Source organism: Pogona vitticeps, chromosome 4, assembly GCF_051106095.1.
Source record: "Pogona vitticeps strain Pit_001003342236 chromosome 4, PviZW2.1, whole genome shotgun sequence".
Classification (NCBI taxonomy): Eukaryota; Metazoa; Chordata; class Lepidosauria; order Squamata; family Agamidae; genus Pogona; species Pogona vitticeps.
Window position 1 is genome coordinate 115272787 of NC_135786.1, and position 24045 is coordinate 115296831.

At 40.3% G+C, this 24045-nt stretch overlaps 1 protein-coding gene and 2 long non-coding RNA genes across 3 annotated transcripts in view; all 3 read right to left on the reverse strand.

Annotated features, from left to right (window-relative positions):
• The window catches only part of ACBD6 (acyl-CoA binding domain containing 6), a 261573-nt gene that overhangs the window by 201095 nt on the left and 36433 nt on the right, over nucleotides 1–24045 (reverse strand). The window lies entirely within an intron of this gene.
• LOC140706750 (uncharacterized) lies at nucleotides 65–23679 on the reverse strand. Its single transcript, XR_012086596.2, has 4 exons — nucleotides 23650–23679; nucleotides 7850–7940; nucleotides 7079–7136; nucleotides 65–1195 (listed from the first exon to the last, which is right to left on the reverse strand). It is a non-coding gene; the product is annotated as an uncharacterized LOC140706750 (long non-coding RNA).
• On the reverse strand, nucleotides 18063–19169 carry LOC140706749 (uncharacterized). Its single transcript, XR_012086595.2, has 2 exons — nucleotides 18963–19169; nucleotides 18063–18929 (listed from the first exon to the last, which is right to left on the reverse strand). It is a non-coding gene; the product is annotated as an uncharacterized LOC140706749 (long non-coding RNA).

The window sequence follows — 24045 nt, forward strand, 5'->3', positions numbered from 1 at the left end:
CTAAATCACTCTTCTTTTCCACTGCCACCAACCATTCCCTCAAATAAGTAGCTTCAGGCCAAAATATGATTCAAAATAAAAACTTTGGTTTATTGGGTACAAATAAAAGGAATGGTAAATCACTTATAATTGAATAATACTTCAATCACTATAATAAAGGCACTAGCATACACAGAGTCTCACAATATATCACAGATCTCCTAACTCCTCTCTAAACCCTATCCAAGCCCTATCAGTCCCTATCTGTCCCTATCTCAACTCTCTCACACACATTCACTCCCATTTATACAACAGCCCCACCCCTTATGTCCCACCCTCCGTCACACCATTGGTAGATGACTCACAGCTTTAGCAGTGACGGACAGGTGAGGTCATAGCTGTATGTAACAATACCTCCCCCCTTTAAAAGTTGTTTTGTGGGGGAAAGCTTTTCACCCAAAACAACTAGTAGCAAAAATCAAAACATTACAGTTTCCCCACATTTCAAAACTTACCATCAACATTCAGGAATACTCCTACAATACTATATTATTCAAAATATACTTACACTCAATAAATCATTTGCATATATACAGAACAACATTTCAGTATACACATATTTTCATAACTTTTAAACACAGTAACCAATTTCAAGAGTCCATCTTCTCATCTTCCGTCGTCTGGTCTTCGGGATAAGGTGTCAGCAACACAGTTCATAGTCCCTTTGACCACCTTAACCTCGAAGTCATAGTCCTGTAAAATTAAAGCCCACCTCATCAGCTTACTGTTTTGGGCCTTCATAGTCTTTAACCACATCAGAGGGGAGTGGTCAGTACAAAGGATGAAGTGTCTCCCCCAGATGTATGGTTTTAATTTCTGGACTGTGTACACGATGGCCAAACATTCTTTCTCAACGGTTGACAGGTGTTTCTCGCCTTTCTGTAGTTTCTTGCTCAGGTAGGACACAGGATGCTGGTCTCCGTTGTCATCACACTGGCACAGCACAGCTCCTACCCCGGCATTGGACGCATCGGTGTAGATGATGAACTCTTGATCAAAGTCTGGAGCACGCAACACAGGGGGGTTGGTTAACGCCTCCTTCAGCTTCCCGAATGCCTCCTCGCAGCTACTGGACCATGGGATGCTGTCATCACTCTTCTTTCGCATCATCTCAGTCAGCGGTGCTGCAGTCTCGCTGAACCTAGGAATAAACTTCCTATAGTATCCTACTAAACCAAGAAAAGATCTAATTTTTTTTCTTGGTATTGGGTCTAGGCCAATTACGTATTGCCTCTACCTTTGCTTCTAGGGGCTTGATTACACCTCCCCCTACAATATGACCCAAATATTTCATCTTGGGGCTACCCAGCTGGCATTTACTTGCTTTCACTGTCAGCCCTACTGCCTTTAACCATTGCAGTACTACCCCTAGGTGACAAAGGTGATCCTGCCAGGTATTGCTAAAGATCCCTATGTCATCAATGTAGGCTACTGTAAACTCACTGAGCCCTTGCAGAGTTTTGTCCATCAGCCTTTGGAGTGTAGCTGGGGAATTCCTAAGGCCAAAACTGAGGACACGAAACTCAAATAAGCCAAAAGGGCTACAAAAAGCAGTTTTTTCTTGATCTCTAGGGTCTATCCGCACTTGCCAAAAACCTTTAGTCAGGTCTAAACAGGAAATGTATCGACAACCCCCTATGGTTTCAATCAGGTTGTCAAGTCTGGGCATGGGGTAAGCCTCTGGTTTGGTTACTAGATTTAATTTTCTGTAATCAACACAGAACCTAATGCTTCCATCCGGTTTATCCACCAAAACTATTGGAGCAGACCAAGGGCTAGACGATGGCACAATTATATTTTCTTTTAACATCTCATCCAACTCCTTGCGCACCTTGTCCACATAGAGTCCGGTTACTCTGTATGGGGTTACTGCCTGCGGGGGTGCATCTCCAGTATCTATTCTATGCATCACTCCCTTAGCTAACCCAGGCTTGTTTGAAAAGACCTGTTGATACTTAGTAACCAACATCTTTAGTTCCCTCTGCTGTTCTAGGGTGAGTGCAGGGCTGATCTTCACCTCCTCTGGGTTGAACTTCACCCCTACCTTCCCAATAAGGCAAGACATGTTCTTCCTTATCAGCAGCTTTCATTGCAAAAAGCACTCTCTTTTCCTCTCTATAATATGGTTTAATTGTATTCACATGCACTACCCTCCTGCCTAGATGTTCATCTCCTTCAATTATATAATTAAGATCACTCATTTTAGAAATGATCCTATAAGGTCCTGCCCAGTTCAATTGTAGTTTGTTCCCCTTGATGGGCCTCAACATCAGCACCTCATCTCCAGGGTTAAAATGTCATTCCCTAGCCTTTTTATCATACCAGACTTTTTGTTTGACTTTCTGTGCTTGCAGGTTTTCAGCAGCTAACTCTAAATTTCTTTTGAGGTTGTTCATTAAAGTGTCTATGTATGAGACTACATTCTGAGGATCTTCTTCTATGATCTGTTCCCAATTCTGCCTAATCAGATCAAGTGGTCCTCTGACTTTCCTCCCGAATAACAGTTCAAATGGACTGAACCCTGTACTATCTTCTGCTACTGATCTGTATGCGTATAGCAATAATTGCAATTTCTGGTCCGTTATTTGGGTTTTCTGCTAAATAAGCTCTAATCATCTCATCAGGGTTCCATTAAATTTTTCTGTTAACCCATTTGTCTGCGGATGATATGGGGAAGTTTCTAAATGTTTAATACCACAAATCTGCCATAGTCTCTTCATAAGTTTAGAAATAAAAGATGGTCCTAAGTCAGTTACAATCTCTGAAGCAAAACCCATTCTACTCATATAGCTCAACAGTGCATCAGCCACTGAATGGGTCTCAATGTTATTTAAAGGTATAGCTTCAGGATATCGTGTGGCATGGTCTACAATAGTGAGAATAAATCTGTTTCCCCTTTTTGTGACCTTAGGCAACGGCCCTATAATGTCCACGCCAATGCATTTAAAAGGTGTAGAGATTACGGGTAATGGACACAACTTAGCCTTAGTTCTGTCACGGTTATTACCCTGTCTCTGGCAAACATCGCATCTCTGGCAGAAATTTTTAATCTGCTTTCCTATCTCTGGCCAATAGAAGTTTTGAGTTATTCTCTGCTTGGTTTTATTTATCCCTAAATGTGCAGCAAATATATCAGAATATCCCCTTTCTAAGATCATTTGGCAATATTTAACAGGCACTACCAACTGGCTTCGAATCCCATCTCCCCCTTTTGAGATGTTTATCAGTGTTTCTCTATACAGTAAACCCTGCTTAATATGGAACCTTTCAGGGGTTTCAGGGGTTAACTCCATTCCTGACACTTTCTCAAAACAACATTTTAAAGTGGGATCTGCTTGCTGTTCCTGGGAAAATATACTGCTTTGGGGTATCTCAAGTGAGAATGCCTCAGCTTGTTGTATATTTTCATTTTCTTCCTCCTGAATGTCAGTAACTTTTTCAGCTGCCTCTGTTTGATCTTGTTGTGAACGTGTAAGAACTAACACTCTCTTAACATGCTCCGAGAGGTCTGTCCCAATAAGTACAGCTGAAGGCAGTTGCAAGGAAATTCCTACGCGCCAATTTCCTTGCCAGCCCTTATAACGAACTAACACTTCAGCTACAGGCAAAATAACTATTTCTTCCCCTATTCCTTTAATTGCCATACTTTCATTTGGTATTATGTAATTTTGTGGTATGATATCAGGATGACACAAGGTCACCTGAGAACAAGTATCTCTCAATGCCAAATAGTTGTGATCTAAAATTCCAATATTATCACCAGCTACCTCAAATAATTGGGGATCAGTTGTAATAAGAAGGCAATGCCTTATCTCAGCCACAGGAATACTATCTTCATTAATCTCAGCTGTTGTTGAGATCTCTGCTGGTGTTGCTATGGCAACTGACTCCTCCCTTGGTGGAGTTATCTGTCCCTTCTGAACACAGTAAACAGATCTAGTCTTGTTTAAATTCATTTTCTGAGGTAAAAATTCTTTATTTTCTCTAGCTTTATAACATTGGGGCGCAATATGGCCTTTTTCATGGCAAATGAAGCAATTTCTATCACTCCATGGAACCTTTCCAGCCCCTTTTTCTTTTCCCTCCAAATTCTGACTCCTGGCTTGGCTCTGTTCTGAGGGCTTTCCCACAAAATGGCCACCCACTTTCTGCTGGCTTTTAGCTTGTCCCCTGGGATATCTATTGTAGTCCTCCCATGTGTTTCTCATACTTTTTCCCTCAGAATAAATAGGTTTTCTGATTTGTGAGATGAAATCTGCAATTTCCCCTGCCTGTTTCAAATTTTGAGGTTTCTTGTCTTTGATCAAGTATTTAATTTCACCATGTAAAAGGGAATAAAACTGTTCCAATCCTATAATATTCTTCAGATCCTCAATTGTCTGAACTTTCTCCTGTACCAGCCATTTATCCAAATACCTAGCCAAGTTGGCTCCTAACTGTGAGTAAGACTCATCAGGTTTCTTTGTTAGTGATCTGAATTTTTTCTCAGATGTTCTGCATTGATGCCATACCTGGCAAGCACCAACTTTTTAAATTCAGAATAATCTTTTATTAATTCAATTGGCATTTCGGCGTACACTTCAGCGAGGCTTCCACTAATTTGAGATCTCAGAATAATCATTTTTTCTGACTCTCTGACTGAAAAATCAGCACACGCTCTTTCAAAAAGAGTTAAAAATGCTTCAGGACAATCTCCCTTTTTAAATGTTGGGAATTTCTTTAGGTCTGCCTTTGATAACTGACCCTCCTCAGAGTTTGAATCCCTATTATTATTATTGTTCTGGTTCATTAATTCCATTCTTCGTAGTTCAAAAGACATTCTCTCTTTCTCTAGGGCAATTTTTTCTCTCTCTAATCTTTCTTCCCTCTCCATTTTCTCTTTCTCCATTTGAGCATGCCTTTCCATCTTTTCTAATTCTAGCTGTTTTAACCTATATTCATGGGCTTGTGCTAACTCCAATCTTCTGAGGTCTGTTAAGTCTTCTCTAGAGGACCCTCCCTCTTGAGCTGAGGAAAATCTTTCCTCTCCCCCACTAATCTCTTCATCTGAACTGCCATCTCAGATGGTCTTGGTTCAGCTTTTCTACCCCTGGTTAAGGGCATTTTCTTTCACCAAAGGCTCCTATATCAACTTTCACGCCTCTGTTTAAAAGTCACTTTTTCCTATGCTACTGAGTCTGTGTTATAAAGTTGCTGCCTTCTCCAGTGCTGTCAGCTAGCAACTGTAACTAGGCTTCTGCCCCTTAAGCTAGGCCTCTTGCCACACAGAGTTTATTTTATTTCTCTGCCTCTGGCACCACTCTTGAATTCACACAGCTCTACCTTGACCCAGGTTTAGCTGTTCAAACAGAGTTCCCTCAGCTTTGCTGCCCTTGGCCTTCGCTCTGTCCCCTCAGAGTTTCCCTAAACTCAGGACAAGCTAGCCAAAACACCACAGCCTTTGCTTTGGGCTACTCTCCACACACAAAAATGGTCTCCACAGAGCTTCCCTGTCTCAGTTTTCAATCAGAAGTTTCAGCACCCCTCTACTAGACTTGCTCCCCTTGAGCCAAGCCCTAGAAGGTGACCCACGCTCTCCACTTCAGATGACCCTAACTAAAGACCCCTGCTCTGGGCACATTTTTGCCAAGGCTTCACTGGAATATTCGTATCCCACCATTGTAACGGCCTCCCTCTACCTCACAAAGGGGGGTCGCTACATCACTCTAAATCACTCTTCTTTTCCACTGCCACCAACCATTCCCTCAAATAAGTAGCTTCAGGCCAAAATATGATTCAAAATAAAAACTTTGGTTTATTGGGTACAAATAAAAGGAATGGTAAATCACTTATAATTGAATAATACTTCAATCACTATAATAAAGGCACTAGCATACACAGAGTCTCACAATATATCACAGATCTCCTAACTCCTCTCTAAACCCTATCCAAGCCCTATCAGTCCCTATCTGTCCCTATCTCAACTCTCTCACACACATTCACTCCCATTTATACAACAGCTCCACCCCTTATGTCCCACCCTCCGTCACACCATTGGTAGATGACTCACAGCTTTAGCAGTGACGGACAGGTGAGGTCATAGCTGTATGTAACAGTGTGGTATAGGTCTTATCACTGGCTGATAATGGTCTATATGTACTTGACTTAAATTTATGGTACACACATTTATAGTACATAAACTAGAGTACAAAACCTTTAAGTCTCTCCATTTGTTAATGACAGTGGTAATGGTTCTTAATGCCATTGTTGACTGCTGTTCACTTTACATAGTTCAAATGTTATTCTGTTATAGTTTATTAAATATTTTATTACACTATTTGGTTCAGAATATACTTTCCCTGTTTTCTCCTCTAAAAATTAGGTGCGTCTTAAGGTCAGGTGCGTCTTATGGAGCAAAAAAAATACGTAATCTAACTTATAGTCTTGAGATCCTTGCCCATTAAAAACCTCTGAAATTAGAGCTGGGTATTTGGCTCTCATTTGGATTCCAAGTGTGTAGTGAATAGAGTGAGGGACTAGAACTCTGAAGAACAAGGTTCAAATCCCAACTTGGCCATGGAAACTGACTGGGGTATGGGACTGGTAAAGCCACTCCTTAAATATCTCACTTACTTTGAAAGCCCTCTTAGGGTCACTATAAGTCAGTTCTGACTTGATGGCACAGAACATACATACATTTGGCTCTCAGAGACAATCAATGTATCTTCAAAGGATGGTAAGGTCCCTAGAACTTTGAATAAAGCAATGGAAGAGCCCTTACTGAAGATATCAAATTTAAGTTATATGGGCCAAAATCCAATTGACAAAGTCACACACAGAAAGTGATTGCACAGTGGGGTTTCCCCTCCTGTTGATTCCCCTTTGTGTATTTTGCAGTAAATGCAACATTAGGCACCATAAGGGTGGATAAAAATCAAACTGATTTAAACCACAATTCAAATCACGATTTAAATTGTAATTTAAATCAATGTGATCTAAAACAAATCCACCCTGGGCACAACAGAGACAGCCCTTCAGAATAACCAACAACTTCACTCACTTTGTTATAATGTTGATAGTTTCTTCCATTTTCAGTGGTAACTATTTGCCTATTCCTCCTGAACGAGCAAAGACGAATGTTGGACTTCTTAAGAGTTCAGTAGCTTACAGCGCCACTTGTAAGACTGAATGATTGATTTAATCTCTGTCAGTTTTCTCCCAGAACTAGGACTCAAGGTGGCTTACAAAACAGTTTAAAAAAAACTTTAGAAATTTAACATACAATAGAACCCCAAATATTAAAACAAGATTAAATTCTTTATGATATTTAAATCAAAATCAAACACTTGAAAATATTTGATTAAAAATATATTTGATTAAAGTTTACCTTTAAAAAGAGAACCAGCCCATTATATAAAACTCTGTGGCATTTAATTAGTGAAGGCCTGCTGGAATAAAAGGGGTTTTGCCTGTTGCCAGAAATACAGCAGGGAGCGGGCAAATTTGTCCTCTCCTGGCAAGGAATTCCACAACCTTGACACACCTACCAAGAATATTCTCTAATTAAAACATTTAGAAGTAAATTCTAAATATGTGACTATAGCCTACAGTCTACTTTACTAATAATAACCCTCAAAAGATGGCAATTTTTATAATTAAATGAATTATACACAACATTATTTGAAGTGATCTACAAATAATACTGCAGATTTTATATTTTCACCATAATTTCACTGTTCCTCCTCAGGAAAAAAAAACACACAAAAACAAGAAGCCTGTACAACTGCAGATTTCAAAACTTCTATAGTGACACTAACCTACAGAAGCATACCTTGTAGAAGTGGGCAAAGTTTCCGGTATTTTCTCCCTTTTCTACTCTGTGCATTTCTGCCTTTTTTCACAGAAGCAAACCTGGTGAGACACTAAGTTTGAATTGTTAAAGTAGAGATCTGAAGTTGATTAACCGGCTGTTTAAGTACGGCTGATAACTCCCCTTAAATAGTTAAAGCTTATGCCAAAAGAGTTAAAGGAAGGAAGGAAGCGCCACTTTTGAAGTCAGGTGGTCTATAATTACATTCTCTAAAAATAAGAGGATGAGCATCTGTTTTTATTAGGAGGCAAAAGCCACAACAAAAAAAGGGTGTTTCTTTCACAGGACAGCTAATGAGGCATATAATTAGAGCAAATTAAGTGCCATTACAACCATGTTTTCCACTTACAAATAATAATGGTGAGCTCTACATCATGGCATTCTGAATTCCTCAAGCAGAGCTGCCCACTCTAATATCCAGACACTGTTAAGTTTTGTTAAGAAAATCCTCCTCATTCATTAAAATATGCATACATCTTAGAGTTCATGACACTTTTTCTAGAATGCAAGGTCAAATTACATCTAAACAAGAACAAAAATAAACAAGTTCAGAGGGCAGCTTTTCTATTAGACCTTCTTCTATTGGACCCTCTTATGAAAGAAAACTGTCTTTCAATCACATATTCACATATACAATGTCTTTCAGGAACATTCAGTTTTGATCATCTGTTCTCAACAATGTGATCTGCCTCCAATGAACAATCACACTAAGTGATCAAGCAATAATTTATATGTGGAATACTTTTTTAAAAAAGTGATGGAAGAGTCACACATTTACACTGAACTGTCCTTTTAACCCTAAACTACTCAACATGCTGTAGGTCCCACTTCACTACAGTGGCTCTAGTTACAATTCTAAGAATCACCCCAATTTTCAAAACAACAAAAATTATTGGCTTCCCAAAAAATGGCTTCCCAAAATAGCATTAAGTGAAAACTTCTAAACTTCCCTTCCAAACATGTTATACACTACCACAACATAATTCCTTTTATTTTGGGCCCTAGAAGTTATTCAGGGACATATTTTTCCTTAATTTACTTTCCTTTAAAGAAATAAGACTACTGCATGGTGTGAAATCTGTTAATTTGATTTCCAAAAATCTCACAGATTTAATTATTCTTGCTATGTGAGACTAATAACCAAATTTGACCCATGTGTCTCACAAACGTCTTATCCTCACAACAACCCAGCTAAGTAGAAAACAACACAATACAAATGCAAGAGCAGGAGATACCTTTATTAGGCCACTTTTTAAAAATCAAATAATCTGCAATCTTTCGTGGGCCAAGTCCAATTCATCAGGCCATTCAATTTCTTGTGGATTATGCAGAAAATGAATATATATGAGAAGTCCCAAAAATTCATAGCGGGTTGCAGTGTCATGCTTGTTTCTTATGAGGTGAGTTACAAAAAATGCAGGTTGCAATGGGGGAGTGGTTTTATTTGAATAATTGACATTGCAATTCTAGGAGATGCCAGAGTTGAAGATAAAGAATTGAAAAAATGTACAAAATACAAAGGCCTAGCAAAAGAAATAACTTGCTTGTGAATGAAAAACATTTCAGTGTTCCCCATAGACATTGAGGCTTTAGGAACAACGTCATGGAATTTTACAAACCTTATAATCGGCAGCAGATCTCTGAACATTATCAGAACTGCAAAAATGGCAATATTAGCAGTATATATATTACACCAATATATAACTGATACTTAGGTTTTTGGGTAAAACTTGGCTCTACTATATAATACCAGTCAAATGATGTCATACTGACTGGTACTTCACTGGAGTTTTTTCCGATACGGGTAGGGCAGTATTATTAGCAAGTCTGGAGCAAGCAATATGAATCTTAACTACTGGAGGATGGAAGATGCATGTCACCCTCATAAAACAACTTTCCCTCACAAATTTCAACTCAAATGTTAAACAAGAAAAGTATGAAAGTTTTTTTCCCTGAACAAGAACATGGATTTCTAGCAGGTCTGGGGGCTGGGTTGCAAGGTAACTTGGATTAGATTTTTGTACATTTTTAAAACCTGCATTTGTTGTACTGTGAAAGATGTGATCTTATTAATGAAGATAATCTCTGAAACAATGCAGATCACAACTGCTGCATATTGTTATCATATTCATAATTGCTGAGGCCAATTTGTCATTTGATCACTGAACCAGCACTGACTAGCTCTTCCATTCTTAGCTAGCCTAATCTTCAGACAACAGACTAATAATCCACCACTGGAGTTCCACTTGAAGCTGCAACAGCTAGACAGAAACCTGCCAGAGCCTGCATTTGGTTGGCATACTCTTTCGAAGACGCAAGTGTCCACCATGCCACAAAGATCAATATCAGACTTCAAAATACCGTTGTTGAAATATAATTAAGAGAATCCTCCAAAGTCAAATAAATTCAAGAGGAATTCATGCAAATCAGTAACCGGATGAACACACAAACAGGGAAGATCCTATTGTGTACTTTTAGAAAATCCATGGCAGTTTAAACTGCAAGAGCTGTTCAGCAATATTTTATTTCAATCAACTACTAGAACCAAGACAGCTGCCATATCATAAATTAAAGTTAAGGATCCATAAATCTAAAAAGACATAAAATCCAAAGGGGGGAAAGCTGCCTGTAAACCTGTGCAATGCATGCAGAGTATTTATTGCACCACTTATTTGCAATATTTTCTCCTCCACATCAGTAGCAACAGCAGCCGGGGGACCCTAAGAACCACAAAAATGGGCAGAGGTAGCTTGTAGCCCATAGGCTGTGCATCACCCACTCCTAATTTATATTTTAGCACCACCCATGAGGTCAAAAATACATACAGTACCCCACACCGTGGATTGAAATGACATAATACATTTGTGTTTTTAAAGAGTAAAGAACTCTTTACTACTACACAGCAACTATTTTTCTGCATTGCTATCAATAATGATGTGCCATCAAATTGATTATGACTTATGATGACCCTTGCCAGGGTATAAAATTTTCAGAAGTGGTTTATCATTCCTTCTTCTAGTGGCACTCTGTGATTGTTTAACTTGCCCAGAGCTACACACACTGGGTCTTTTCCCAGGAGGCACATGGGATCAAACACCTGACTGCTGGCTCCAAAAAGTTAGGTTACCTATCTGTTACCATGGTATTTCTAGTGGACCTCTGTGAATTCACACAAATGGGTTTCTTCTGCACCTGCGCAGGATGTTCAAAAGATTCTAGAGCTTAGGGGGAAAAGTAGCAATTTAGTTCCCCACAAGGGACCTAGCTCCTCCTCCTCAGCCTTCCCCTCAGTTCCTTACAGTCCGGCATTACCATATCAAGTAGGTATCAACATGATGGACAGAGGGGAGAATGGGAGGGGTGTGTGAATTCACAGAGGTCTACTAGAAGAACCATGGTTACAGGTAGGGAACCTAACTTTCTTCGTAGTGGCCTCTGTGAATGCACACAAATGGGTGAATAGCAAGCTTACTCACCGGATGGAGGGCCGTCACGACAACAAGGATGTCAATATCCCCCTTCCAAATGCCGCATCGTTCTTAGCCCTGACGTTGAGGCGGTAGTGCTTCACAAACGTCATAGGGTTGGCCCAAGTAGCCACTCTACAGATACTCTGTAGCTGTATTCCACGATGCAAAGCAGTCAAAGTTGAGACTGCTCGGGTAGAATGTACTTTCAAGTTGTCCAGTACCGTTTTCCCAGAGATCTGGTATGCCAGCTGGATGGTCTAGACAGTCCACCTCGATATTGTTTGAGGGGAAGCAGGGGCACCTCTGTTAGGTCCATGAAAGCATATGAATAGTCTAGGCCAGCGATGGCGAACCCATGCCACACGTGCCACAGCTGGCACACAGAACTCTTTCTGCATGCATGTGAGCCATAAGTTGCTGGATCACTACCCCCCCCAACCTGAGAAGGTGGGTGCAGCAGCGGTGCTGGCGCTTTAACCAGGTAGATCCGGATCAGCTGGCGCTGGCGGCAGATCCAGAGTGAGGTGTCCAGCCATCTCCATGCCCGGGATTTCCCCTTCCACCACCATGTCTGGTTCCACCGCCACGACACGCAGCACACTGGTTTTATTTTGGGTCTGTGGGGTTCAGTTTGGGCACGCAAGTCCAAAAAAGTTTGCCACTACTGGTCTAGGTGATTGCCTAAAGCACTTTGTTCTGTCGAGGTAGAAGGCAAGGGCCCTTTTAACATCCTACGTGTGAAGCTTGCGCTCAATTGGAGTGGATGCAGACGGGAATAACGGTAGAATTACAGGCTGGTTAAGGTGGAAATCCAACACCACTTTTAGGGAGAAAGGAAACTTCACGGTACAAGGTGACCTTATCGGGGTGTAACTATAAATACGGGGGGGGGGTCTGACCTCAGAGCGGCTAGTTCGCTGGCTCTTTTTGCAGAGGTGATCGTGACCAGAAAAACGGTCCTAAGTGAAAGCAACTTCTCATTACAAGTGGCCATGGGTTCGAATAGCAGTTTGGTGAGCGCCTCAAGTACCAATTGAAGTGACCACTGGGGAACAATGTATTGTGGTGGTGGCCTGACATTCTGCAGATCTAAATATCTTCAGGGTCAGATGAGAGAGAAATGTGGTGGAGTGGGAACCAGGTGGTTGATGGGCCACCATGGCCGATATATACACCTTGATGGTAGAATGGGAGAGTCCGAGGTTGAACAGGTGTAGGATGAAGGTAAGTACTGTGTCGAGGGAAGCTGGGACTGGGGTTGAGTAAATTTAATAAATGATTTCCATTTGTTTTTGTAGAGTTTCGCAGTAGACGGTTTTTGTGCCTGATCTAGGATTCTTCGGGGTTATCTTCCACACGGTCAAACTCAGAGACTGCACGTCTAGGTGGAGAATGGATCCGTCGTTTTGGGACAGAAGAGTCGGCATTAGAGGTAAGTGAAGAATCTCTTGCAATATCCTTCTGAGGTGGGGTGGACCACGGTTGTCAGGGCCAACATGGGGCAATCAGTCTAGCATCCGTTCAGTATTGAATCACCCTGACGGTTGACCTTTGGAGCATCGGTATCGGTGGGAAAATGTAGGTGAGTTCTCCCAACTATTCTATCATGAAGGCATCTCCCAAAGATTCGGTGTCTGCCCCTGCCCTCAAACAATATCTGGGGCACTTGGCATTGTGTTGAGTCGCAAAGAGGTCCAGCGTTGGCTGACCCCATTTGAGAAAAATGTCCTGAAAAACCAATTCGTTCAGTGACCATTCGTGTACATGTGAAGGCAGTCTGCTGAGGCAATCTGCTAGATAACTGTCTTCTGATGATATGTGGATAGTGTAGGGGAAAACATGGTGGGTATGGCACCATTCCCAGAATCTCATGGTCAGGTGGAGAAGAGGCAAAGAATGTGTTCCTCCTTGTCTGTTCACGTAATGCATGGCTGTGGTATTGTCTGTGACCAGCTGAACCGCTTTTCCCTCAATGTGCGGTAGAAAGGCTCGAAACACATTTATAATGGCCAGTATCTCCAGTTGGTTTATATGGAGCGTCCATTCCTGTTTTGTCCACAGGCCGTGTATACGAAGCTCCTGGCAATGAGCTCCCCATTTATGAGGATGAGTCTTCATTACGAAAAGACATGGAGGCCATAGAGAGTGAACAGTGTAATCCCTCGACATGTGCCCGTGGTATAAGGTTGAAATCTGACTGTGTAGATGGCAAAAAGGGTTCAGTGTCAAGACCCTGTGGGCCAGAGTAGAGCGTAGTGGTGTCAACTGTAGGTCGGCCACTGGCGTGGCTGGATCACTTTTTCAGTAAGGTGATTTCCGCCAGCGGCATCCGTTTTCGAGGTAGCCAAATTGGAGAGGTGTGAGCGTCCTCTCACTATCAAAAAGGAGATCCCAGCAGGGGTGCCGCGGGAAAATACCAAGTTGGCGGGGGGAAGATGGGTCCTCTGAAGTCGTCTTGGTAACCATAGCCATGGTATGGATGGTACCGATCGAGGTAATGGTAGCCATAGGGCAGCGATGGCAAACCTATGGCACGCGTGCCATAGCTGGCACACAGAGCCCTCTCTGTGGGCACATGAGCCATAAGTCACCATCGAGAAATACTTACCCATCCTCTGATCCCGGATTTTGGCAATCCCCTCTGTTGGTGCAGTGGTCCAGCAATGGCAACCATTACTAGTCTAGCCCAATGGGCGATTGGAGGACCAGTAAGTATTTCTTTGTTAATACCTGCAGTTCAGGAGCAGTTGTTTTTTCTAAACTAAAACTCAGTATTTGGGTTTTAATTGCAGTGTTGGCCCTTTTCAATAAATAAGTTGATTTTGTGTTGCAGTTTGGGCACTCGGGCTCAAAAAGGTTCACCATCACTGCCATAGGGCGTCGAGCCTGCTCCATCATGCCTAAGAGGTTGGTATGGAGAGGTATGTTTACGCTTCTCCGTCTTCTTTCTCGGAGCTCATTGCGCGGTCTCCTGTTCTGATTCAATGTCAATATCTGCCCGCCCTGAAGATCAAGGGCTCAAATGGGCCATGGCCGGGCTGGAAGGTACATCAGCCTCGAAATGGCCTGACTTAGGAGACATGCTAAGTACGTCATGAGGTGCCTGGGCTGGAGGAATTACACGTTCCTCTCTGTCCGAGAGCCCAGGGTCCTCTCTTGAAGATTCCTTCATGGGCAACGGGACCAGAGGAAGGGGTGCGGTGGTAGGCATGGCAATTTTATTCTGCTTCTTATTTTTGTCTTTTTCCTTTTTGCAGAATCGCTGGACCGTGCCTGAGCCCTGGCAGAGGCCGATTTGGACACCTTCTGAGTCCTTTGGCTTGGTGAGTATAGATGTCGAGCTGGACAGGGATTGTGCAGCTGGACTAGAGGCAGTCTTAGTAGCCTCTGGATGAGGAAAATTAGACAATGGAGAGGTGTGCATCTCCATAGTAGGATTCAAAGTTTTTCCGTAGAGAAACGATCTTAGCCTATGCAGTCTAAGCTCAATTGCCGGCTTAGAGATGCTCCAGCATGCGGTGCATGACTGGTTCTGATGGGATTCCCCCAGGCAAAATAAGTATCTATTGTGCTCGTCCGTTAGTGGAATTTTACGGAGGCAAACGGAACATCTCTTAATGCCCCAAGGGACCATAAAAAGTAGGGAAAAATAATAAGAAAAAAGAAAGGGGCAACTCCAACAGTTGGGGGGGGAAGAGGGGTAGATGCGAAAAGAACAACGGCGGTTCTGATTGCTGCAGTGAAGGAAAAACAAATATGATTAAAGGTAAAGAAATAAAAGAAATATAGATAGCTACGTTAGAATCACTTTCCTTATCGCTCTAATGTTCCTCATGTCCTACTCCAACGGTGGAATAAAAGGAACTGAGGTGAAGGCTGAAAAGGAGGAGCTAGTTCCCTGAGGGGGGAATTAAATTGCTACTTTTTTTCTGAGCGCTAGAATCTTCTGAACATCCTGCACAGGCATAGAAGAAACCCATTTATGTGCATTCACAGAGGCCACTATGAAGAATGAGGTACTGCAACTCACTGAACTAATCAGCCAGTGGCACTGCTGATAACCACTTTATACAGTGGACCCTTGACTTACAGACGACTCGACTTACGGACTTTTCGAGTTACAGACTTCTCTGGCCGCAAAATTTAGATTCGACTTGCAGCCGGAGAATCGACTTAAAGACCAGAAAAAAACAAAATGGAACAAAAATAGAATAAAAACTGCCAGTTATGGGATTAATCGATTTTCAATGCATTGTAGGTCAATGGAGATTCGACCTACAGACTTTTCGACTTGCAGCCACCGTTCCAATACGGATTAATTCCGTAAGTAGAGGGTCCACTATACTTACTTTCATACCACCATAAGAAAAAATAACACAAAACAGGTGGAGCACCTGAAAGTCAAGGCCTATAGTCTCTCCTAAATTCTATTGGAATCTTGCCTGAAAACTGGAATTGAGGAGCACTCTGACTTTTTTCTTATACTTTCTTCTCTGCAATGTTTTTTTTAATGGAAATAATCCCAATGGGAAGGAAACTATCCCATTTTAGAGCTTATATAACTTTCTCACCTCCTGCATATTTTTGCAACTCTGACATTTTTCCACTATCCACAAGATCTTGGTGTACAGGCAGATGAAGATGGATTAACATTGAAGCCAGCTTAATTCTCCACTGCACCTTCTTGACAGAAGCTGGACTTGATGACCCATAGAGTCCCTCCAAGCTCTGCAGTTCTAAGATTAAGATTATGGTGATGATTCCACTTTACAGTGGTGCTTCGCTAGACGATGATAATCCGTTCCATTGAAATCACTGTTTAGCGAAATCACTGGAATGCATTTAAACCTGTTTAATGCGTTCCAATGGGGAAGAATCGTCGTTGTCTAGCGAAGATCGGCCATAGGAAAGCCGCTTTGCGAACCACTGATCAGCTGTTTAAATAGCTGTCTTGCGAACCTTAGGTCCCGAAAACACCCATTTTGCGAGCACAGAGGGAGCTGTCAAAATCGTTGTCTAGCAAAAATTGGTTTGCAAAGCAGGGACCAAACATTGTCCAGCAAAATTCCCCCATAGGAATCACTGTTTTGCGAATCACTATAGCGATCGCAAAAAGTCAATGTCTAGCGAAAAAAACTGTCATGCGAGGTAACTGTCTAGCGAGTTTCATTTGTGCTACCTAGCACAGAATACTATACGGCATATCCTGTAGAACTGCTAAATTTGTTAAACGAGCCATGGAAAGATGGAATTTATTGCTTGCTTCACAAGCTCAAGTCAGGAAAGATGCAAGCTGCATTAGAGGTGTTGTTTTTAAAGCAGTGGTTCTTAACTAGGAGTGCAAGAAATCATTTCTAGCAGTGCGACTGATCACAGATATTTTTTTAACTTATAGATTTATAATATAAAATTTAAAGCTATCTCTATATAAATTTGATTCAACTATATCATGTACTCACAGTTGATGTGTGTATGTATGTACCGGCAAATTCTATGACCAGATCCTATGAAAATATCATCTCCACTACTACCGACCCTACTTTTGTCACTCTGCATGCAGTTGACAGTACCATAAGAAATTACTCGAAATGTGCACTTTGTCATGCACAAACATTAAAAAAGCAGGCCAATCCACGAACAAATGAACGCTAATTTTATTTGTTTGCAGCAGGAATAATAATTAATGTTTACACATTATTTTATAATTTACTTAAAATCTGTAGTTAAAATGTGTTTTTATTTTATTATTTGTAGTGGCCCTTGCCATGTCAAAAAGACACCAATGTAAAGACGATTATGTTACTTACTGATTCACTTGTAGAACAGAGAAAGATGGTACCCAATGATCACGATGCATTTTATTTATTTATTTATTTATTTATTTATTTATTTATTTATTTATTTATTTAACTTATATGCCGCCCACACTACATCTTATGTTGCAAGCTATTTTCAAACTCTAATCTCAAACTGTTGAAGTTTTCAACAATCAGCATAGTGGTAAAGCTGCAGGATATACAGTTAACATATTGAAGTCTAAGAAGGCACAATTTGATACCAGCAGTACTATCACAAAATCTGACTTTGTGACAGTTCAGAAGCCTTTGTTAGAAGCTTCTTATCAGGTGGCATATCTGTGCGCTAGGGAAAAAAGCTTCAAAAAGATGAAATTGTTAAAATTAGGTTCTGAAGCACATAAGAAAATTCAGGAGATTCCACTATCAAATGATAGTGCTGACCATATTGTGCTCCTTTATCGCACGGACATAAAGTGGATCTCCAAGGGATGTATGCTAAGCAGGGTTTTTGAAATGCATGAGGAAATTATTCAGTTTCTTACTAACCAAAATTGTAATTTAGTTCAAGACTTTGAAAAAAGAGATGCAGTACTTCGACTGGCCTACTTAGCAGATATATTCACTCATTTGAATGAATTAAATACATCAATGCAAGAATATGGTAAGAGCGTAATAACAGCTACTGAAAAATTATCTGCTTCTATTGAAAATTTCAAAATCTGGATACATTGAGTTGAAAATGGTAATTTTGCAAACTTTCCCTTGCTTGACGAAATTGTTCTGGAAAATGAGAAAATCACAATTTTACCTAATCTTGTATAACAGCTGAAGCAATTAAGTGCATCTTTTCATGGATATTTTTCCACAGGAGATATTAGCAAAGAGCAGAGATGGATACTGGATTCATTTCTTTTTTACCTTAATTCTATAGACAACGGTAATTTAATAAAAGACAATCTTAATGAAATATGGACCAATGCACGTATTCAAAATGGAATTTGAAAAACTGGATTTAGAACAATACTGGTGTGCTCACTTAGAACCATTTCCACAACTCGCGAAAGCAGCATTGTACACATTTCTACCATCTGCTACCACCTATCTGTATGAAATGGGATTTTCACCGTGTTTGCATATTTTTAAAAAACCAGATATCGCTTAAATGCAAATGATGACATATGTGTAGCTCTTTCGAAATAGGAACCCCACTTTCAAAATATTATTATGAATAAACAACAATAAATTACCCACTAAAATTGAGACATTATTTTAATTTTAAAAGTGCGGCCTTCTCAGCCACACTACGTAGATGCTGTTCCAAGTCCTCCATACAGAGTACATTACCATAGTCTCTCGAGACTGAAGGATGCCTAATCTAACTTAACCTAATTTTAATTTTATGTCAATACATAACAGTACATACAGTGGGCCCTCAACTTACAAACTTAATCCGTTCTGGAAGGACGTTTGTACCTTGAAAAGTTCGTAATTCAAAGTACCATTTCCCACTGAAATGCATGGGAACGGAATTAATCCCTTCCAGCATTTCAAAAAAAATACCAAAATAAAAATAAACAGAGCAAGTCCCGTGGTGGGACTGCAAAAAAAAAAACCCCAAACACACACACAAAACCTCCCACAGAAACATAACCCCCCAGTTCAAACTCACCCTCCCAAACCCACCCAGAACAAGATTTTTAAAAAGGACTTACTAGTCCAAAGCCCGCCAGTGTTCCGCTGCCTCCATGCGACTGGGGACGAGTGGCCAAGCACCTGGCCAGCTCTAGCCTCCAAGTGGCCAAGCACCTGGCCAGCTCTAGCCTCCCCGTGCTCCGCTGCGGCTGGGGATGAGTGGCCAAACGCCCGGCCAACTCTAGCCTCCCGGCGCTGGGTGAGCTTTGTTGGCTCCGAAGCCAAAAAGGCAGGGAGAAAGGGCGGGAAGTTCGAATTTCCTGCACTTCCTCCCTGCCTTTGGAGCTTTCAGAAGGCTTCCTCCAATGTCGGGGGAAAGCCCTTTGAAACCTCTGAAGGCACTGATCGCGGCGGCGGGGACCCCCAGGGAGGTCTCCCATGGTGGCGTGCAAGCCCTGGGAGACCTCCCTGGGGGTCCCAGCCACTGCGATCGGTGCCTTCAGAGGTTTCAAAGGGCTTTCCCCCGACATCATGCTAGGGCTTATTCTCAGGTTAGGTCTTATTTTCAGGGAAACAGAATAGTTTTGAAATAAATGTAATTTTCTAACAAATAAATTGGAACACGTTTTTCAAGGGGATGAAAGAATTATTTTAAGATTCAATGGGGTACCAACCACTAAAAAAAGCTGAAGAACCTCTGTTTTAAAATGACAGTTGAGGCAGCTGTGGATTGATATCATACCCCAGTTCTTCAAACAAAGAGGTGCAGGCCTGTGTAGAGACCTTCTAATGCAGCCTGCATCTTTCCTGACTTACATCTCAGAACAACTTTCCTAGTAAAATCCATCTTGTCATGAACTTTTGGACTTTTAAGTTCACAATGGTACAAGCCTAATGGTCTTGATCCACAAAATCTAGAAGATTGTATTATTTTTAGTGGTCTCTAAAAGTATTGCCTACTCTTGCATTTGTATTTTGTAATGATTGCACAACTTGCTTTTATTTCAATGAAAAAGCATGTTCAGGGTTTTTCTTTAAATCTGCACATTGTACCAAATCCATTTCAGAAATCCAGAATGAATTACTACAGATAGATATTTTATCTATCACTTATATTGCACTACAAGATGATACAGAAGGATCTTTTTAACCATATCTAAGCATAGCAGGCTATACAAGAGGTACAAAAGGAAAATTTCCATATATTTTGCAATATACCTAAAAATTTCATCATGCGACTTTCCAATTACTTTAACAAATTTTCCTTTCTAAATCTTCTATTATTTTATTACTCTGTGTGACAAATTGTATGTAAAGTAAGACACAAGCATTTGTCTGAATAACACATAATCTATATAACAACACAGTGATATTAGCGAGATACCAAACAATTTTGAAAACAACAAATTTTAAATGAAAGCCCCACTTTACAATTTGACACTTAATGCCACGAAAAGCATAAAAAATTAAAATATGCAAGCAGATATATTTTTAGAAGTATACCAAAACCAATCCTAAAATTCTTATTTGTAAAAAAAAAAAATTGTGCAATTTTAGCCTTGTTTGGTTTTCTGTGAAAGTATATGAACAACCTCCCCATTAAAAGAAGCACACAACAGGAATTCTGACAATAGTTTCTGGGGAAAACGTCTCTCTTAATAAATTATGTATCATTATTAGAGTAGTATCTCTACCAGGAAAATAAAGATACAATGCAAAATATGGAAAAAGCCAAAGATTAAACTAGGCCATGGCCTAACGTATTTTTCCTTTGTTCTCTTCCCAACCTCTCATAATCCTGACCAAATCTTTCTATTTCTTCTCACGTCTGCAGCTGATGCCACATTGGACAAATCAACAAAGTGGCATCTGTTTACATGATTGAACTGAACAGACATACTGTATAGGCTTTGATTTTGCTCACAAACCATAGCTTTGGCAATACATTGTATTTACTCAGGGTTTTTTTCCAGAGACAAAATTCTCTCATCTACTCTTAATTTCTCTATTTAGAGAAAATGCATTTATATTTTATACACTTTACATCTCAAATTAAAAAGAAGCTTACTTTACACATCCTAAAATATCTTAAAATTTGATATGCACTTTCTAATTCAATAAATCCTTTATAGATAAAAATACAGCTTTTGGAAAAATTAAGATTGAAATATAAGCCACAATTTCATTTATTTACATTAGAATGTTATCATAAGTTTAACTATAAATATTATGTTTTGCTTTTAAAAATATCTTTAAACAACAATACTAACTAGAACTGTTTTCAGTTGTACACTAGAACGATCAACTGACTTATCTTCAAGGTCCTCCAAAGTAGCAAAGATGAAATAGTGTAAGAATCCTGGAAGTTTAGTTGGTAGCTACTATCATCTACCAGCTAAAATAAATCCATACCCACCTTCACGGCCATTTGTAGGCAGAAAAGCATAGCATAAAGGTAAAAAATAAACAAACAAATTGTATTTGTTATCAGGTTGCTATAAATGCAGAACAGCCAATGAAAACTACCAACTTGAAAACTGACGTTTATTGGTAAGGAACTACTTTTCTTCCATACAGATTCTTCAGCATCTCAACTGAAGTTCAAACAAATTATGTATTCTTCGTTTATCAAATTTCAACTGTTTCAACAGCAACAGACATTTTAGCTGTCTATATGGGCTTGCTGTCTTTGATTACACTGCCCTCTAGAGGTTACTTTACTGATGGAAAATTTTAACTGAGCCTATCTCTCACCTTGAGAGCCCTGATTGAGCATCTGATACTCAAAATGTAGAGAACTGAAGAAACTGGGTATGTAGGTACGTTTACAGCAACAGAATATGAATAGAGGGGTGAAACTCAAGGACAAAAGCTCAATCTAAGCCAGAGCTAAAACAGCATAAAAACAGATATTTTAGTAACTCACAAGCAAGGCAAAAACCAATAGAATGTCAGCATGCAGAGGCAATGGTCAAAATCCTATTACAAAAATACACACTCGAGTTCAACTGCACAAGAGGCTTTTGTAGTTTGCCAACTGCCAATCAAGCACCCAGTCATGGAATCAACTATGCAGGCCAGGAACAGGCACGCACATAGCTGGCAAAATATCTTACTACCTTCCTGTGGTAAGGTATGTGTGCTTCCTCTTACATGACTGTGTAATTGATGCACACCAGCTGGAAAACATCACAGCTACCTGTGAACTTCCAGGGTTTCATTGGCTTGTCTGGTAATTGACTGTATACTCCTGTTGTGTGCTAAAGTCATCTCCTACTTATGGAGACCCTATGAATGAGGAATCCCCATGTCCTGTTCTCGACTGCCCTGCTTAGTTCTTGTAAACTCAAGTCTGTGGCTTCTGATAGGGCAGTGGTTCTAACCTTGAGTCCCCAGGTGTTCTTGGACTACAACTCCCAGAAATCCTGGCCAGCATAGCTAGTGGTTAAGGTTTCCAGGAGTTTTAGTTCAAGAACATCTGGGAACCCAAGGTTGGGAACCATTGCTTTTGAGCAGGGGAATCCAAAGTTTTTAGTGTGAGTGCCACATATATTTTCCACATTTTCAAGGGCTGAAGGAATGTGCAGGTTGCAGGGAATGTACCTGAGCCTGCAATATTTGCCGGGCTGGATAAAAAGGCAAGGAGGGCCGGGTATGGCCCATGGGCCGTAGTTTGGAGACTGCTGCTTTAGAGCACCAGGCCTTCTCATATTAAGTCTTCCTTTTTTCCTGCTGCCTTCTACCTTTCCCAGAATTATTGTCTTTTCCAGACAATCTTGCATTTTCATTATGTGCCCAAAGTAGGACAGTTTCAGCTTAAATGTTTTTGCCTCCAGAGATGGTTCAGGCTTGATTTCATCTAGGACCCACTTTTTTAGTCCTGGTGGCAGTCCACGGTAGCTCTCCTCCAACAACATAATTTAAAGAAATCACTATTTTTCCTGTCCAGATTTAACTCCCATACATGGTGACTTGGACTACAAGAGTGTGGATCATCTTGGTCTTGGACTCCAGTGAAACGTCCGTACACACAATGATCTTTTTAAATTCCCTCATCACTGCCCTTCCTAGTCTTCTTCTGATTACTTGATTGCAGTCTCCCTTTGTATTAACTTACACAAAATCTCTATTTCAATTTCTTCACTGGCAATGCTAAATTTACATACTTCTGCCAGTCATGATTTTTGTCTTCTTAAGGTTCAACTGCAGTCCTGCTTTGGCACTTTCTTCTTTTACTTTCCCCTAAAAGTAATTTCAAGTCATGGCTGCGTTCTGCCAGTAAGATGGCATCATCTGCATGTCACTGGCAATGGTGCGGCTAAAAAATATTGTAAATAAATAAATAAATAAATGTCTTGTTTGCCCAGTTGTACAAGGCGACCATTGTTTGCCCAGTCGTACAAGGTGACCATTATGTTCTGGTCAGAAAGATGAACAGGTAATACCCAGTGGTTTTCCACTGAACGTTCATTTGGCCAAATGTGCATTTATCATCCTTTACTACTAACATATGCACTCATTTCTGAATCAAAATTTGCAGCTAATGGCTGTTACACACTATGAAATGAACTTTTGCTTACTATTAGAATCAGAGCTCCCTCTTGTGGCTCAAATATTAGCTACCTACAGAGGATATCAGAAAAGAGATCATAATGAGAAATTACTGAATATTAAACTGTCTATGGTTAACCTGTCAGTAATACCTTTTCTCTTTTAACAACATTGTAGTATAAAACTTACAAACATTTTAATTACAACTAAAATAAACTCAAGTAAGAAATAAATATTAGAACAATATTAACACAATAAGAATAACATACAGAGTTTAATACATTTTCACTTTCAAGGGCTGTGTACTTACTAAAATTTGTTAAAAGTAGCACCCATACCTAAAAAAGAAAAATGATGTTTTGTATAACTATCAGTGAAAGTTACAGCTGAAGCTATACACAAACAATTAAGCAAATTCTATTGATCAATACTACCACTACTAAGGATAGTCATATTGATGCATCCCTCTTGCAGTTTTCATCTCAAACAAATGCTACAATTTAACCCCATTCATCGTTGTTTATTCGTTTAGTTGTGTCCGACTCCTCGTGACCCCATGGACCAGAGCATTCCCTATACCAGTGATGGCGAACCTTTTTGAGCCCGAGTGCCCAAACGGCAACATAAAACCAAATTATTTCTTTCGAACTGCCAACACTGTAATTAAATCCGAATACTGCGGTTTTAGTTTAGAAAAAAAAATCAT